The sequence below is a fragment of the Corvus hawaiiensis genome, chromosome 3 (assembly GCF_020740725.1).
Source record: "Corvus hawaiiensis isolate bCorHaw1 chromosome 3, bCorHaw1.pri.cur, whole genome shotgun sequence".
NCBI classification, from domain to species: domain Eukaryota; kingdom Metazoa; phylum Chordata; class Aves; order Passeriformes; family Corvidae; genus Corvus; species Corvus hawaiiensis.
In genome coordinates this window covers 93,736,959-93,756,521 of record NC_063215.1, presented here as the reverse complement: position 1 = coordinate 93,756,521, position 19,563 = coordinate 93,736,959, and the positions used below count along the sequence as shown (strand labels likewise).

General features: G+C 39.7%; 1 long non-coding RNA gene across 1 annotated transcript in view; it reads left to right on the top strand.

Moving 5' to 3' along the window:
- Positions 1 to 2,022: 2,022 nt before the first annotated feature.
- The window catches only part of LOC125322836, a 75,901-nt gene continuing 58,360 nt past the window's right edge, over positions 2,023 to 19,563 (top strand). The window contains exon 1 of the long non-coding RNA XR_007202239.1: positions 2,023 to 2,225. This is a non-coding gene — a long non-coding RNA (uncharacterized LOC125322836). The remainder of the gene's footprint in view (positions 2,226 to 19,563) is intronic.

Genomic DNA, 19,563 nt, shown 5'->3' with positions numbered 1-19,563 from the left:
ATATTTCAAAATACTATCCTGTATATACTGTTCCATGCTGTGATCATCCTTTATGTAACCATCTCAAATGATGGTTCAGCTTTTATGAAGCAATTGAGAATCTCTGTTCTGCCACCAGTAATATATCTGGCCTCATTCTAGAGAAGTGTCCTCATCATATAAAACCAGAGGCTCAGTGCCCTTCAGGAGAGACAGGACAAATGCAGAGACAGACCAGAGGGGGGAAATAACAGCCAGGTTCATTGAAAACACATCTTCTGAAGGGAGCCTGAATACATTTTTAAACTAGATAAAAGTAAAAGCAGTTTAATTGCAAGGGTCTTCTGTAAAAAGAAATAAAATAAGAGAATAATTCAGATTAAGGGGGCTCTCGAGAGGTTTCTCATCCAACCTCTCCCTCAAAGCAGGGGCAATGAATTCAGACTAAGTTGCTCGGGATTTTGAACAGTCAGATCTAAAAACCTTCAAGGGGGGATAGTCTCATCCAGTCCATAATAATCTTCACAGTAAAAATATTGTCCTGCTGTACATCCAGAACCTCCCTGGTTCCTGTGTCTCTTTAATTTATGACCATTGCCTCCTGCCAAGCACCTCAGTAAAGATCCTGACTCCATCTTCTCTATAAGTTCCCCGTAGGTATTTAAAGGCTGCTTTTAAGTCCTGTCCAAGCATCAACTAGCTATTCTCTTCATCCAAGATACATAAGACTGGAAAAAATCCCCAAATGGGTTGGCAGTGGAAGGCTCAGCTTCAGCAGAAGTTCAAGTAATGAGGTTTGAGAAGGTGAATGTGGACACCCTCCTCTGTCATTGGAGGTTGCTAAGAATAAATCAGAAACATGTATGGTTATCCATCCACAGGGTGGGAATGCCAGGGGATGCTCAATGAACCCTCAAGGTGCCTTCCAGCCTTGTTTTCTGCTGTTTTGATTTCATTCTAGAAGAGCATGTGAGCACAAGCTCTAGTGGCAGCTTAGGGCCACAGAGCTACATACATCACAAGACTGAGCCCTAGGTGCATAATAAATCTCAGCACTTATTAATATTTCAGGAAGTTAGGAATGCCTGAAAAATACCAGGGAAATACAGTTATAATGGAAATAATGTTGTAGCCTGAATTACTGCAGTGGTAGCAGATGTCCATTCTGCCTATGTCTAGTCACCTGAGATAAACTGAGTACAGTGCCTTTTGTTTTTTTAAAGGTCAAGGAACAGGTTTGCCAATAATGGACCTTTAAAAAAATCTGTCCCCTCTATCAGTTGACTTTAACTCTTTGTATTTAGTAATTTATTTTTAATATTGTCTTTATGACTAAATAGCTATGTGGAATAGATTGCTAATGATATTACTATAAGGTATAGTTTTACTATAGCTACAATAGGTGCAGAAACCAGGAATTAGAAAGGTTGTGAAGTATGATGTTACTAAAACGAAGAGAAGTGAGATTTTTTTGATATCATGCTGCTCCGAACTATGCAGGAATGGGAATTCTTCCCCAGAAATCAGTGAGCCAAATTCTCAGACATTTCCCTTTGCCACTTAGGTTTTCCAGATGCAGGTGCAAAAGCCCTTGAAGTGCACCAAATTAGTGGCTGCTTCAGGGAATTTTACCTTTCAGTTGGCCTGTGCAAGGATGCTTGTCAAAGACAGCTGAGGGTTAGGGGGTAAGCCAGCCCTGAGCAGCCTAACACATCACCCACCCCACTCTCCACCAGGTAGCCTGTGTATATGTCTGAAAGCAGCATGCAGCAAAAAAAAAAAAAGCCAGGCATAGCTCTGTGTGTCTTCAGACAGCAGGGACCCCTTTCTGACCTATTCAGTGTGAAACTTTGTTCATGCACTCTATTTTTGAAAGCCTTCCTTGTTCTTTTCACATCTCCATTGTAGTCTTACAAAAGAAATGTTTCCTTCAACAAGGTTTTGATACCCAGCGAAAGAACACCCACCTATCCTCTGTGTTCATTTCTGCTCTGCTGCCACAACCTGCTGATTGCAGAGAGAGCATTTTGCTTCCATTGTATTTTAAATAAAATGATAGGCTGGCTACATAGGCAATCCATTAGCCTTACGCAGCCTAGTTGCTGCTAATTATAGGCTTTAGACTTCAGAAAGCTGGGTCAAAATTCTCCATTTTTCAGTGGAAAGCTATGTCATTGAAATGCTCTCTTCTGTGCACCACTCATTCACAGTTCTGCTGCTCAAAACTCAGCAGTGACTCTTCTGTGGTAAGTGAGCATCTTCTTTTTCAGTTTGTGCTCAGAACAGAACCTAAAGCAAAAACCTCATGAAGCAGAGTTCACTCTGCAGACGAGTGATTTGTTTCACAGTATGTTGGTGTGAAGTGGAAAACACCTTGTAAAGTTGAAGCTCTTAATGTTATCTAAGAGATGGAGCTGTGAAGGAGAAAGTGAGGTGGCGGAGTCAGTTTAGAAATAATGTTTATTTCAGTGTTTGAGGGTTTTTCCAGAGCAAAGCTTGAGTTTGGGAGCAGAGCCAGCAAGGGATGTTTATTGCAAATGTAAGCTTTTCAAATGGAAATGGAAATTTTATGTAAAACTGTTTAGTCAACTGTCACTTTGTGTTAAGGTTAAAAAAAAATACAAGCACAAGGTTTTGCTTTTTAAAAATAATTTCTACCATGTAGTTCAAGGAATTGATCTGTAAAACCCTTGATGCTGCAGGTTTATCTTTTCGAGGTCTGTTGTGAATGCACCAGCCAAGGCCCTGGTTTTCCCACTTGCACACAGGGGATCCCAATCCCCTAGATGAGGGAGGGAGCCAGAGTGCACAGCCCCTGCCACCCACCCTTCCTCCAGAACGTCTGTGGAGGGAGCCTGTGCTTGTAGGAAGGATGGATCCCCTTGGCTGGCTGTGTTTGGCCAGAAAGTCCTTCTGACCACTGCCCTGACCAGGGCAGCTCCTAGAGCAGCTTGGGGAGCATCAAGGAGGCTCTGGTTTACACGGGACATGGATGCAGCACAGACAGCACCACTGTCTGCATCTGCCTCTCACCTCGATTCCTCCTAAGGCATGTGGCAATCACAAGGGAAGGAAAAGAGAATGCAGCACAGGGCAGCCCTGCTTTCTCCTAAGGAAACCTGAAGTCAGAATTTCTAGGACAGTCTTGAAGGTTTTATTGTTGTTGTTGTTGGGATTATTATTTTTTACTGATAATTTCCATGTAGCATTATCCTAAACCACAAATGATTCAAGATAACAGAAGTTGTCCTTTCCTGGCAATATATTAGTGTTTTAACTGATAGAAGCAAATAATAGGAAAATTTGCTGAAGAGAATGAAGGATTCAAGTGAAATCCAGAGTACTGAAGCCATGAGAATTTTGATGGGCTGATTCTGTGTGAAACTGACTGCAGAACTTGGCAGACAAGAACCAAAGTCACTGTCGTGGCATCTTGTAATCTGTTTCTTGTTTGTTTGGGTGTTTTTCCCTTTATAATAGAACAGTAATTTTATGATAAAATGAAAAGAGGATCTCCTTACTCAGGCATTTAAGTGACAATGTTAAGGAATTTGGGTCAGATATCTGCACTATTGCCTAAACACAGTGACTTTATATCCATGTTAGACTTGGCTTCCTACTAAATTCCTCTTAGACTATTATTTGATAATGAAAGTTCAAAATAATGATAGAAGAGCGTTACAGTGAAGTAGGAGCTCAAACCTCATTCAATTTCAGTAGAACACTGCACAAGGATTTAATATTGGAAATCTTATAAGCTTCTAAGTTGGTTGGAGAATTTTAGTGATCAGTTTTTGAAGACATTGTAGCACTGCTTTTGTGGATACCTTTCTAAAATGTTCTAAAAATGGTATGTTCTCTGTTGGAGCTGAGTAAGAAAAAAATAAAATCAGAATGTAATGTGGCCATACTGTATCTGTATAAAACCCAGTCCTCTCATACATAAATTTCTAAACTTTGTGGGAAAGAAACCATCCAGGCTGTGGCAGACTGAGTGTCTAGCATGCTCTCTTCTTATGAAACAACTGATAAGTTTAAATTTTTCACTAGATCAGTGCCTCTACCTTAAGCAGTGTTTCTTTGATGGTGCCATATAAATACCAGAAGATTGAAAAAGGATGGTTTATATATGTCACTGCAGAGATAAACAGAACAGTGTTCAGGTGACTTCTCTTTATGAGTCAGTTTTAGAGTGACAACTATTTGAAAGTAATTTAACGTCGTTTCATTAAAGGTTAATGGTGTTTCTATTTTATGAGAGTTGAATACCACACAGATTTTGCTAGAAATACAATTCTAACTTTCATTTCCTTTAATTGTTCTTCTGCAGCAATTTCCTGTGAAACTATTAAGTCATAAGATAGCTTTTATTGAACAGAAGTCTGCATTAAAGCAAGCCTAACACAATTAAATTGAAAGGGTTATTTATTACCTAATGTGTCATTGTCTTTACTAAAAGTAGATTTTCATTTGTGCATTAAATTATTACTACTAAAGTTCAAAACAAGCGTTATCTCGCAATTTAGAAACACAGAACACTATTTCCCTTGATCCATGTGGTCACTCATCAAATCCTAATTATGGAGGTACTTCCCTCTAGTGGACAAGAAGATATTTCTATTGCAGTGTTTTTCAGACCCATTCCGAATTTGATCAAGATTTAGGGAAGAGCATGTCTTTAAAAAGGCACGGAGCAGGAGCTGAGCTGAGCAGTCCCTTCTGACAGGGAAGAGCAGGATGAGGAGGGAGATTCTGAGATGGCTCAGAACTGGTGCCACTGGGCACACCCAGCCCGTGGGCAGGGAGAGCAGGTCATCACAGGGTGCCACTGTCGGCAATTGCCACGGGTAATCAGGACAGCCAAAACAAAGCTGCCTGAGGAACTGCAGTAGGCTCTCCTGATGCCATAAGACAGTAGGCAGGTTTCAATATTGATAGAGGCAAATCAGTGCCCTGAGTTAAAATAAACAGAAACAGTAAGTGGGGGCATTAACCCTTACCTGTCAGGGAAAGATCCTGGAGTCACTGTGATCTTGGTGTTTGTTCTCCAGAAATATCATCAGTAGTCGAAAAGGTAAAATAAATGTTTGAAGCAATTAGAATAATGAAATTAAAAAGAAATATTGTGCACATGTGTGCAACACTTATGAGATTACAGGAGGATGGTTTGGATCAAGCCCTCTCTTGGTACATAGGAGCAGCCTTATGTTCTGGTGCCCACAGCGTGAGAAGGACATGGAACTTTGAAATAAGTCCAGAGGATGGCCACAAAGTTGATGAGAGGACTGGAGCACCTTCCCTACAAAGGCTGAGAAAGTTGGGGCTGTTCAGCCTGGAGAAGAGAAGGTTATATGGAGATCTCACAGCAATCTTCCAGTATCTGAAGGGGGCCCGCAGGGAAGCTGGAGGCAGACTCTTTATCAGGAGCTGTAGCAATAGCACAAGGGCTAATGGGCACAAACTGAAAGAGGGGAAATTTAGGCTAGATTTTAAGAAATTCTTTACTGTGAGGATGGTAAGACACTTGGAACAGGATGTTGTGGATGCCCCAACCCTGGGGCAGTGTTCAAGGCCAGTTTGGATAAGGTCTTGAGCAACCTGGTCCAGTGGGAGGAGTCCCTGCCCATGGCAGCAATGGCTGGGACTAAAGGTTCTTTAACCCTAACTTGATGATCTTCCAACCCCTAAGATTCTATAGACCCTGGGTCTTAAAAAATGGTAGAAGTATGGAACAGCTTTCACACAAGAACAGACTAAATCAGAGAGTCAAAGCCAGAAATTGAAATACAAGAGGACACTCCAGGCTGCAAAAGAGGAAGCTAGAATAACATATACTGAATATCATTAAATCTAGGCACAAGGTGAATAGGGACTATTATTCCCATTTCTCATATCAGAACGAGTAAGAGATGTTCTAATACCTTCATTATCACAAAAGGTTGAAAGTATAAACAGCCGCCGTAGAGAATTAAATGGAATTGATGGAACATAGTTATCTTGGCAGCTACTGAGTAAAACAGTCTCTTTGAAGCTTGTCTCTCAGAAAGACCCTCAGCTTCTGACTCTCAGATGCTAGCTGGGTTTGCCACGGCAAAAACACTGTATGCCTGCTTTGGTTCCATACACTCTTCTGTCTGGGATGGGAGATAGGCTGGCAGTTTTAAATCTGTAGATGAAACATGGCCAACCTCAGTCATCCTTACTGCGCTATGTATATCTATGGGGACTTCTTTAAAATCCTATTCAAACATTTATTTATCACTTGTATTTTGAATGGATACATTGTTGAGATATCAATGTTACCAGTTCTTGAGATTTCTTTATCATAAGTCTTTCTTGAATTACTTGATTAGTTTATTTTTCTGACAGCTCTAACCGCAGGTGAACTTGCAGTTGAAAGCATCTTTAAAAAGAAAAATGAACCAGAGATTTTTAAAATAATCTAACTTCAGTTTATGTAGAAAAGCTTAATGATGTGTATCCAAATCTTTGAAAAAGTAGTAAACGTTAAGGAAAAAAAAAATCTGGTGATTATATTTTTTTTAAAGTTGATTTTATAAGCCTTTCCTACTAATGCATGCACTTACCAGCATACCTTTTCTATAAAAGAACTGGTAATGAAATGTTTTAACCATGTGCTATGTAAATCACATTAAAATCTTGAGCCCTTGTATATCTTGCAGGAATATGGCCTAAGCTTGGTCTATAAAGGTAATGTAATTGGTTTGTAGACAGTTTCTCTTAAGTATAATGTGCATGTGTAAAACTCAGTGGAGTTCTTCCCATTCCATGAGAATTTATAACAGTGGCAATAATTTAAACATCACTGTTTACCTTTTTCCCTTGCTGGCTTAATCACCAAAGCCCAAGAGCTGCTTAATGGCCCTTTGATGAATTTCTAGAAGAAATGAGGGGCCTGGAACCATAAGAGCAGTGTACATACACACATGCTGCACATCCCTTAGACACCTGATACACAAGAAAATGCTACAATTCATGAGAGGAAAAAAGGAAGCCTGGCTGGAGAACAGGGGTGTTTGTGACTGCTAAAGCATGGCAGTAAAAGGACTGAGGGTAGCTGAATGTAAGAACAGGTCCATGCAAAAATAAAATTGTATGTAGAAGTTAAAAAAGGAAAAAACTACAGAACCTTTCACAGCTCAATTATTTCTAATACTATGAGGGTTGTAGCATATCTTATGTTTGAATACTTTAGACTGAAATTTTCATGTTCCATTGTAAATAATAATGATTAGTTGAACACATTATTTTCCAATATTTTCTCTGCTAAAAATGCAAAGCAGAACATTTAACTAGCAAGCTAATTCAAGGTCCAACCAGTACTTTTAAAACTATCATTTTGTTAGCTCACCGTCCCATGGGGTGGCGTGGAAGGAAATTAATTTTCAGATCTTTTTTTCTCTTGTCCATCCTTTGCTGTGTTACACCATTCCCATCCCAGAGGAAAAAGAGGAAATATCTGTGCTATTCAATCTGCAGATACAGTGGCAATTAACAAATGGGTAAACTTCCATATGTAGGAAGAGGATAACCCCATGTTGCTCAGATTAGGACTGGGGAAGCTTCATGGTTCATGTGGTTTGGCTGCTCCCAAGATTTCAATTAACAGAAAAAGCCCCTTTACACTTGTTGGCAGAGGTAGCTAAGGATACTGACCATCACACAGCCATGGTATGGATGCCCTTGAAGTCGTCCAAAAGTCAAAACAAGTTCTATGAGATTTTTGGACATTTTTTTACAACTTACCATGTCAGCAAGCAGATCCACTTTTTTCAAAAGTGGGAAAAGGTGGGAAAAGACATAAAGTATCTGACAACTCTAAATTATCCCCTAACATGAACTTTCCTATAGCTGGTACATATTCCCAAATGAGGATGTAAAAATGTATTATTTTTCTGTGAAAAAGTCTAAAACATATAATATTTTATTAAACTAATCCTTTGCTGTCATCAGGTGATGGCCCATAAAAGTCAGCCCCCCCAATAAAAATGCTGTTGCCCAACACTTTTACATATTCCCCATTTCTTTACTGTGTGCCAGAGGGCTTTCCTGGCTAATGCTGTTCACTGGAAGATGGTTTGCTGCTTAGAATTGCTTCTCACACCAGCTGTGTTTTAATTCATGGTGAACTGTATGGGATGGCCTAGAGCTCTGATTACAGTTCTTCGTGCCCAGGCATGGTGAATGCCACAGTTAACCAGCTGAATCACCCCTCATCCAAGCAAAGTTAAGATATAAATAAAGAAAAATATTTATTTCTAAAAAAGCCACCAAGGATATGGAAGTTTTTCAAGGCACAAGTGGGAGAGATTAAAGATCTCTGTTGTGTCTGCTTGTGCAGAGCTCATATCTGAGCTGCAATGCTGTGCTGCTGCCAGCCTGTTCCTAATCCAGGTTGTTGGGGGATCAGCTCTCTTGCATGTTTACACTCAGTAAATATGCTGTCAAAACACCCAGTCTCTTGTATTAAACCCTTTACTTGGAATTTCATTCAGCTTCAGTTCTTCTTTTTCTTTGGCAATTATTGATCTTCAAGATTGACAAACTTTTCTGGGAGCAGTTTTGCCCCTCTGCCTTCCACCTTCTGGAAGTGCTCATATGCCTTTGGCAGGACAATTGTGATCTGTTGTACTTGACTAAATTACTGACTGCTTGACTAAATAATTAACTGAATTAGGAAATTGTTAATTTATGAATGAGAAAATGGGAAAATCTCATTGAGAATTTTTTTTCCATATGAAGCTTACGTTTTGTATTTTTATGTAAGCCACCAACTGCTCTGAAAGAAAAATGTAAATACAGTTGATGCATGTGGCTCATTACCAGCTCTGGCTCTCATTCAAAAGCAGAAACCTGTGTGACTCACTCTTAGGAGATGAGAGTCAGCTTGGGGCAAAAGAATGTGAACAATGAATTATTTGCTTTATTCTTTAACAAAAATTGTTACCTTTGTGTCTGATGGTAAAGCCCACACCATCTTGAAGTCCTCAAACATACTAGAAATTATGGTGTTGCATAACATACCATTAGCACAAGGAACAGGGTGTTTGTCAGATGTAAAAATCACAAATAAAAAGACTTCAAGAAATAACCCAATTACGCTTTGGAAATGCCAGCAGAACCTTTAGAGCTAGGAATGATATAGAATAAAATGAAAGCATGGTAGAATGATTTCTGCTCTGTCTAGTTAATGATGGAATAATTAAGGCTTTTGCTCTTTAGCATCAGTAAAGGGAAGAAGGTCTTCAATATGACAGCACAATAGCCTTCATAAGGAAGACAGGTCATGGTGTTTTTTCCACTGCTGTATTAAAATTCAAGTGATGAAATCTGATAAAGCACAAAATGTCCTTTGCTTGGAACACCATCATGTTCTATGACAAGTCTAAGACAAGTTGGAAGAGAGAAGTTGAACATGAGGTGTCAGAAAGTTACTAATACTGTTCAAATCTATGAATCATTAGCAACAGATGTAGAGTAAATGAAAAGCTGTCTGTAAATTACATGAGTAAAATTGAAGAGCCACTGTAGTGATTTTGCATTGGATTTCCATCCATGTAGCTCATGGAGAAGTAAAGTGCAAAGATGCTAAGCTCCTTAAGAAGCAATGCTTCCAAAGGAAAATTAATAAATAAATGACAACCAATAGTGAAGTAAACATAACTAAAGTTAGCTCAGGCATGTGCTTAGGGAAAATATGAGTATAGCTTTGACTGGGATTTACAGGTTGATCTTTGTTCCAGACACTTGTAGGGGTTGACACACATATCATTACTGGTGACCTAAACCAGTTGAAAGCAACAAAAATCAGCACCATTGTGCCAAATGGAGTTTGCCTTGACAGAAGCAAAGGAAACTTCATTCTGAGTATGGCACAAAGGGAAAGCATGAGAATTGCCTGCTTACCTTAATCTACTATGCTGAAAATGCTTCAAATGCATTTAAAACAAGAAATCAAAATGCACAGTTTTCTTGAACATTATATTTTTCCTCCATATCATTATTACACACCTATTACTCTTTTACTACCGGATAATGGCATGTGCTTCCCAGAGCATATCCGAAAAGAAGCCGCATTAAAGGCTGGAGCAAACGTCTGTGGAGGAACTGAATTGCGCATGACTGGTGCCATTGTTGTGTGGCTCCCACAAAACACACCCTCCCCCTTCTCAGACAAACACACAGAGGTGCCCTGTTAAGAATATATTGAAAACAAGCTATTTGAAGAACTCTTTTTAGAAAAAAAATAGAAAAGAATGAAAGCACACCTTTTAGAAACTCTACACTGCATTTCATCTGTTTAGCATGGACACTCTGTAAAGTGCAGAAGAGGTCATTTCCCCATGGGTGTTGGAACTGATTCTCCTTTGAATTTTTGTCTGCCACTTATTTCTGGATCATCTGAATTTTCTAGTTTCTGTGAACCTACAGGGTAAACTTCTCCCTCTGCCAGTAAATGGAAACCTTTCATAATTCAATCCTCAACCACTTTCTTTGAGTGCTCTATTCTCCCTCCAAGTTCTACTGTGTAATACCACCTTTGCCATAAAGCCTTTCCCATTGAAGTTTCTTGTTGAGATGAAGGAAAAAGCAAAGTCAAGTCAGAGCAGAAAGAAAGTTCCCAGACAAGTCCTCTCACGTGACCTCTCATGCGGGGTAAGGGAAAACTGACATTATAAGAACTGAGCTGTGAAAACACACATGGATATCTAAGCTGGGTAGAGACTGAGTGTAGGTGGCAGCCTAATTCCAGCAGTTCAGCCAGATCTCTTGACACGACTCCAGGTAGCTTCAGAGTTCCTTAAGCTATATCCTAAGCTTTTAAAGTAAAATATTTTCCATGAGTGAGCTTACACATGTGTGTTTTCTGCAATTGCTGAATTTCTAGATACAAAGGAGTAGTCAAATTCAGCAAACTAAAAAAAGGGTAGGTCTAGATAGTGTATAAAGAAAAAATTCTGAAGGCAGTGGAGCAACTTGTCCAGAGAAGTGGTGAGGGCTCCCATCCCTGTACGTGTTCAAGGCTAGGCTGGATGGGGCTTTGAGCAGCCTGGTCTAGGGGAAGGTGTCCCTGCCCATTTCAGGGAGTTGTAACTGGATGATCTTTGAGGCCCCTTCCAATTCAAACCATTCTATATGAGGGACAAATTCTGGATGGTCACTAAAGCCACCAGCATTCCCTGCCCTGGAGCTGACAGGTTGAATTATTGCTGCCAAGTCTGACCTGTCTTGCACCTGGCACTGTGTGTAACAGTGGGCGATGTGTCAGCAAAACATTCTCACTGCTCCAAGACCTCAGCTGAACAAATGGTTCTGGGTTAGCCCCTTGTATGGATTTTTAATAGACTTTCCAATGTTGGTGCACTTCCAAGCCCACAAGATTTTTTTCCTTTCTCTTCTAGAAGTGTCATCTTGCTTGCTTTGAATTTTACTCATTTTGTAGACTTTCTTAGAAGAGAGTGTTTAATCTAGATGCTGTGCTCATTTTTGCAAATGCGTGTCTTTGGAGATACAGTTTTCTTTCCTTGAATCTTCAAATTTGACAATTTTTTGTAGCTGTTTTTTTAAGTTTGGTAACTAATTAAACTCAGGTGTTAACCTCTATCATTGTATTTGAAAATGGCAATTCTACTCGTCATCTTTTTTAATTGTTAGTTTGGATAAAATTAGGAAAAGGGAGGGAAATTCTTTAACGTACTGCTTAAAAATGACCAAAAATAGCAAAGAGATTTATAAGTCCTTTGTCTTCAAGTAAATTTTCTGCAGCTTTCTCCCTTTGATGTGTGACTTGATGGTTGGGTTTGTTGTTTGGAGTTTTTCAATCTTGTTCTATATGTTGGTTTAATACATTAGCTACCTTAATGAGGATTTGAATGATTTAGATATCTGTGATGTCAGAAAGATACTAGATACCTATCTGTATAGCTTCGTTAATTTATTGTGCATTAAAATGCCAAAATTCATTCTGAGCCTTGCTTGGCTGTTTGGCAGCTCTTTTCATTTAAAAGTTGTACTCATTTCAAGTTTTAATAGGTTTTCTGATTTCAATTAAAAAAGAACAAAGGCAAGGACTAAAGAGAGACAATGTTCTGGGTGGAATTTCCAAAGCCCTTAACCATCTGTCTACATGCAGTCACTCAAAAAACTACAGTGTATGATGCAGGTATCTAGGCTACTTGTATAATCATTGATGAACAAGGTTGTTTTGGTAATGTATAAATAAATAATAAATAAAATGGGAGAGGACTTTCAGTGGATAGGGACCTATCCCAAATATGATGGCATATGTTAAAACCTGTCCTAGTTTGTCCTGACCTGGTAGTACTTTAAGAACAAACTTGCCCTAGCTGTCAAATGCTTTAATTCCACAAAACAGGGTCTTGCAGCCACACAATCTAGCCAAAAGTTAATATATTTGGAGAAATAGCACTGATTTCCTCTGGCTTTGAATTAGAGTCATATTATAATTATTTCCCCAGGAAGGAAGGAAGGCATTAAGATTAAATGTTGATGCTTGGAGTAAAACATTGGCTCTGCTGTGGTTTTACCCCTGCTAAGCAGGGTTCATAATCCCTTTGTGCATACGCAGATGCACTCCTTACAGACTTCACAGATTTCATTAGAACAAGTTTCAGAACCACTACCAGCCCCAAAACTGTCATATTAACTATGGAAAGTGCCCAAATAGCAAGGTGATTGCCACAGAATAAGAAACCTCATATTTCCCACATACTTTTCTCAAACTATTAGGCCACTGTTTTGCACAAAACTAATTTATTCATCTTTGTGCAAATGTTTCATCACTCATCTGAGAGCAAAGGGAAGTCTGTCCTACATTTTGCTTTTATACAGTTGAATATTCTGCAGTTCCCTTGTGCTTTTATGAATCCAACATAAAGACCTAGTTCCTGAGAAAGAAATGTGCACAAGGTCAGAGAAATGAATTTTGTGATATATTGCCCTGAGCTCAATGTACAAGTCGCAATTGCTACCAATGTATACCGCATGCAGAACTCTGAATTAATTTCTCTCTCCATTTTACATTCTGCTTGATTCCCCCTGCCTTTTCCACTGGAAACTTCTACCTTTCCCTTTGAATGTTACATTCCCCAGCATTCTTTTAGTTAGAATAGACCCCTGTGATGATTACTGCTTTGCTAACTGCAAGAGGCACTGCAGAGAAAAAGAGATGCTTCTCTGGCTACCTCAGAGCAGGGTCCTAGGAGGTTATTGTGCCCTCCATGATCCACAGAAGTACGAACAGTGCAGGACAGAGAGGACCATCAACATGCAGAGATGCCCTCTGAGCCTCAACCACACCTTGGTACAATCTCATGGCACGCTGCAGCAGCAAGTACTGAAACTGGAGTCATGCTGAAAGCAGCAAGGCTAGATAAGCATGGGGTTGTATCTCCTGGAGGAGAAACCTTTAGCCATGCTCTTCCCAGCTTCCTCAGTGATGAAACAACTCTGAGGTGTGTTTCTGCCCCATTCCCCCCTCTGCACAGTGGCTATGCCACTGAAGTCATGTTTCCAAGAGTACAGAGGCAATTTTTCTAGAGATGTCTGTGCCTGTATTAGCAAGTAGGACAGTGCAATAGGAGCAGATCTGCAGAACAAAACACTTGGTGCTGTGGGTGGAGCACCCACACTGCACACCTCCACATTCATGGAAATGAAAGGGGTAGCTCAGACCAGCTCTTGGTCCCATCTTTCAGCTCAGCATGAATCTGGAAAGAGTCAGGTTTGGACACTCTGAGGCAGCTTCACTAGGTGAGACACAGCATAAGAAATGGGCATGGATTGGAGATTTACTGCAAAAGCTGTCCTGGTAGGATCCAAATATTAATATACACACACCTGCCATCAGTTCCCACTTCAGCACCAATATAGAAGGTACGTTCTCAAAAAACCTCAACACATGGAATGCTAAAATCATTTGAAGGTATGCTCAGTTAGTATCAGTATGTGAGTGCAGAAAGAAAACTTGGTCTCACTTAGCAGCTTAGATAGTCAGGAAAATTTAACCCTAACTGCAGCATTGGCCATCTGAATACTCAGCCCTGAAATCTTGAGGATCTGGTCTGTAAAAGATCTGGTTCAGCTGCTTATTTTTGGTATGGGGTGATGTTATTTACTGATGACAGCTCTTAGCCTTTTATTGCAAACCTTGTGGTTTCATCATCCTCTGTAATTCCAGGTCCAAAAGTCACAAGACAAGCAAAACTTCTCCTTCCTCATTATGAAGAAGTATTACACAGCATGCGTTTTTAAGGGTGGTTGTAAGTGAATCCCACTAATTGAAATTGAGTATTCTTCTACCTACCATTTGTGTACTTTTTGCTCTTTTGTGCAATGACTGACTATTTGATAAAGAGCTTACTAAAGAAGGCTAAAATAGGAGTGCACTTAGGAAAGAGTTGAATAACGTTGCACTTCGCAAGCATTACCCAGGAAGAATGAAGCAAACATTGCATTCGTTCTTTCCAGGAAGCAAACCTGATGAAAGCAGAGGTTTCTTTGATAAAAACATATTTCTTCAAAAAAAAGTTCAAGGTTTCATTTCACTGTATGCAGTGGAATAAACCTGCAGCAGATTTGTTTCTTTGGCCACAACTTGTAACCTGTGTGATTGTGCACTTGGCCCACAAGCCTTCTAGAAGCTCATCTTGAATCTTTCGGAGTGCTCCTCTGGTTTGCATCTTGTTTGTCTGGTTGTCTGACTTCAACCAGAAATTTGAAAAACTGAGTAGGGAATGCCAACATCTACCCACACACTTCCATACCTACAGAAGAAGCACACACCACCATGACACTTCCCGAAGAGGCCTGGCACATGCACTTAGATTTGTTACACGCAACTGAGTTTTGATGTAAAAGGTTATCTCATCAAGGAGTTTATGTCTTCCTGTTCTTTTAAATACAAACCCCAAAACACTTGTGCTCTCTTGTTTTGATATGTTTATTCCCAATTCACTGTAAGCAAAATGAAACTCAAAATGTGAGGGCATCTCTTCAGGTGTCTGAAAGGTAACCAGCTTGTTCTGAAGGAGGTTTGGAATAAGAAACAAATTGAAACAACAAGAGCCACAGCTGTGAAAATATCAAAATGAAGTTGTTTTGGCAGAAAGAGGAAGTTGAACAGCTTTCATATAGCACAAGCAGTCCCTAAGCAATACTTTTAAATGGTTTGCTAGATAGCACGTCTGCCTCATTCAGCAGAGAAGACAGATTTTTCCTGAGTAACACAACCCCTTGAATCTATTTTTTGCCTTTACATTCTCAAGATCTCTCCATACTGTGTTTCAACAAAATCCAGGCATCCAAGGGCTTTTATTTTTTTATCTGTAACTTTGAAAAATGACATAGCAGGGCAGACTACTAGGTAAGTATTAGATATTGCTTGAACTCTGAAAACTTCTCCCCATCAAAGGCCCAGACTATTGTATTGTCATACACACACCTTGCAGGTGGACATCTAGTTCTCTGTGCCAGAAAAAAAACCCAATTATTTCATTTACTAAAATGCTTATCTCACCTAGCAAATTAGCATCCTAACTCTAGGCTTGACCTACAGAATAATTAGTCTTTTTACATACATTATAATAATGCATCAGTTCAGCTGTCTTCACTGCACAGCCACCTTCTGCCTCGTCAAGCTTGTGCCAAATCACAAAACTAATTTTAAAAACAAAACCTTTCATTTAAAAAGGGTATGCTAGAAATCTCCTGACAATTATGTGGCAGAGAAGTAGAGAATTTAAAACAAGGAGTTAAAGTGTGGCAGAATGAGGACATATCCTTTAACACAATGTTTACAATTTTTAATTAAAATGGTTCAATATAAATCAAACAGCTCTTTTTCTGTGGCACAGATTACACAGTAGTAGGAACTGTCCTTGTTAAGTCAAAAGAATTGATTTCTGAGCAGGATGTAAGGGCTGAGAGGAATGAGGAGTGTAGAGGACGATGTCCATCTCATGGAAAGGTTTGGTAAATTTATAATTCCCAAACCTTTCTAAGGTTTATCTGAAAGAGAGGTTAAATCAAATCTATGTTGTATGGCAAGTAACACAGAAGTGGAGAGTCAGACTCCACAGCAGGGTTAAGATAAATCCAAATGGGAAGATGAGTAGATGAGTTCCTCTGCTCCTGTTGAAACCTGCCAGTCACAAGCATCAATTTGTAACATATCTGTGCTGTTTTCAGACTGAAAATACCAACTAAAATGATGCCAGCTCAAATTAAGATCTCAAGATCTGGTGTTTGACTACTTTCATCCATGATGACACACACGATTTTGGCAGATATCAGTAATGAGCATGGTAGCAGCTCTCAGGAACATTATATCCTCTTTAAAAATTCTGTCTTCTGCATTATTTATTGCTAAGACAGCTAATGACCTTCCAACTTCTAGAAGCTTGTAGCAATGAATTTCTGTCATGATTTCATAGCTGTTGTTTCAGGGTATGCCAGTACTACAGGTAACGTTGAATCTTGTCATCTCTGGGAGGAGATGGCTGTGACTAGGTCAGGGACAACTGTGTTGCAGTGGGGATCCTGCAACATGCATATATCAAACCAGGAGTCCCGTGGAAAGGAAACACATACAGACAGACAGATTCTTGCTAGCTGTTTCAGAGATGTTTATTTCTCCAGCCGCATGGCCGGAGCTCTGCCGAGGAACTGTTCCAGTCACGGGACCAAGGGTCCTTCTGCCCGCGCAGGGAACACAAACCAACCAATGGGAACGAGGCTGAGCAGGGGCAGGGAATCCCCGTGTCTGTGCCCTCAGGGCCCCTCTCCCAGGGCTACACGGCGGGGGAGGGACCCCATCAGAACTGAATCCTGGGAAACCATTTATGTTTTTCCCACATGCTCCTCTAGCAATAGCCATCACCTCCTGTGACCAACCCTCTCTTTGCCCAGCAGCAGCCAGATTGGCCTTCCAGGTGGCAAAGGCAGCGTGGCCATGCTGCTCCCTACAGCATGCCATGGCATTTTTGTCTGGATGGCAGCAAAAGCACCAAAGATTCTGTTTGTGTACACCATGTTTTGCTTTCAGTAGAACAAAAGGACTGCTTCTAAGAATCCATAATAGTGAGCTGGGACCCTAAGACCAGAAGTCTTGTTATCCACTGGTAAATAAGTACAAGTGGCACTCATTCAGTACCTGAATGCCATCTTCACTGGCATGACTGTGCTTGAAAAGTGACTTTTGTCTTTTATCGTAAGAGCTTTAAGCAGTACATAGCACTGACACCACTGTATGGATAGTTAAGATTTCTTTATTACTCTTCAGTCCTCTTCTTAGGGTGTGACCCTAAATATTTTTGATCTGACAGAGAGAAAAGTAATCTGTTCGGTATTTAAATTAACTGGCAGTAATCCATATAAATCTTGGAAGATAAATGCTTATATAGCAGTTTTCATTAAGGTACAAAGACTAGGTGAGGCCAGTTCTGACTGCCCTTAGTTCATACACATCACCCTGCCCCTGGTCTTTGCTACCTGAGACATTCTGCCCCATGCTCCAATGCACATAACATCTGTGTCTTTGCAAAATACAGAAAGGAGAGGGAGAACTGCAGGTTTCTCTGCTTTTCTTCTGATTTTATTTGGTTCAGCATAGCCTCTTTTCCTCAAATAATTCCAACCAATGTCCTTGTCCTGTTAGAAGCTGTGCTACTTCCTGTGCAGATGTGAAAGCAATGCTGTCCTTGTCTCCATAGATCATGCAGCACTATGGACTCTGACCCATTCCAGCAGCATCTGACTAATTTTTGTCTTGCCCAATGTCTGTATCTGTGCTCTGTAGGGTGATGCACATTGTATATTATGCAGTATAGGCTGCCCACACAAATGATGTTCATTAAAATGAGGTTTACGTACCTGTTCTATGGCTTTTGGCACATATGGAATCATTAAGGTTGGAGAAGACCTCTAAGATTATCAAGTCCAGCCATCAACCATCAACCTAGCAACACAACTGAGTTCACCACCAAACCATGGCCTCAATGGTTTGTTTTTTGAACACTTCCAGGTACATTTTCTTGTGTGTACAAACTATGTCACTGTCACCTGCATGAAATCATCTGAATATATAAGCTGTGTATATTGTTAACATGGATCTAAAAATATAATGTAAACACAGTTAAACATGTCAATGTTTTCATCTTGAAAGGAATTGTTCTTTTCTCTCAAAAGCTTCAGAGACAGGTCCTGTGCATGACATTCACTGTGACAAGCAGGCAGCATACGTTTAGGCTTTGACAGAACCTTTGCTGAAAAGGTGGAGAAACAAAAAAAGCAACAGATCAAAGCAATACAACAAATCTTATAAGTTTTAATTAAGCATCAGCAGCTGTGTCCTGTCTTCTCAGAAAAAGTCCCATTATTTGTGCTGTGTAACATTAATGCTCACTGAATTGTAAAGCTCAAGGGAACTCAAGGCACAATTTGGAAGAGACAAACATTTGTTTTTCAGAAACAGATTCATTATCGTTTGAAGTAATGGTATAATCTAACCAGAGATCTTGTGGGAATATCTTTGAAGAGTTCTGTCTCTGCAGATAAATTTAATTTGTAAGAAAAGGAAATAAAATTACTAAAAAGGAACCAGATTAGTATTGCAAAGAGAACACTGATGGTATTTCTTCTAGGGGACATTTTACCCTTCAGAAAATCATCAGAAAAAAAACGAAACAAACCTTACTTTAAAAAGAATTTTAAATAATGGATTAAATTCTACCTCATGGAGTGCTGAAAAACATGAAAATGGAGATGGCTTTGGCCACAGTCTCCCAAAGGGGGATTTGAACTTTTGTCTTTTTAACAAAGCACTCTCAAAGTGGTTTAGAGCAATACCAGTAACAGCAAGATATTTCTCTAGAGATTCTGGCAAGAGAAGCGGCACAGACTCAGTGTAGTTCTAGTAATTCAAGCATGGCTTTGGAGCATGTGCTCACACTTAGGCTGTGTTTGCACTTGCAAGAGCTTTTTACTGCAAACACATTTTCTTTACGCAAAAATAATCATACAGGACTAAATGGGCCAGACTTCTTTTCTCAGAACTTCTGATTAGAAGATAGATTTCTTGGGTCTGATAGATTTCTGAACTGTACTTGATTCCATAATTACAAATTATTAAGAAGATGCCTTAATACAATTCATTTGTACCACTGTGAAGCCTCACCAGGGCAGAAATTTTCTAGAAACACAAAGTAGAGACAGCTCACTGTCTTCAGCCAGTGAGCACTAGCAAATAACAGGTAATCAAGGTCAGATCTATTGCCAAATATAGCTGTTCCAGTAGCACTTACATTTCAGATTTTTATGGTATTAATTTAACCACTTTCATTTTGCTCAAAGGAAATTGCAATAGATTACTCTTTGTTAGCACCTGCCTACACAGTATCAACACTTCAGGAGAGCAGTGTGGCCAGGCAGCAGCACAGGATAACAAAGACAAACAGTTCTTGATGGCTGAGTCAATCAGCCATTGCTTGAATGTGAAGTATTGTGTGATGTTATTAGTCATTGTTAATTCTGGTTAATATTCTT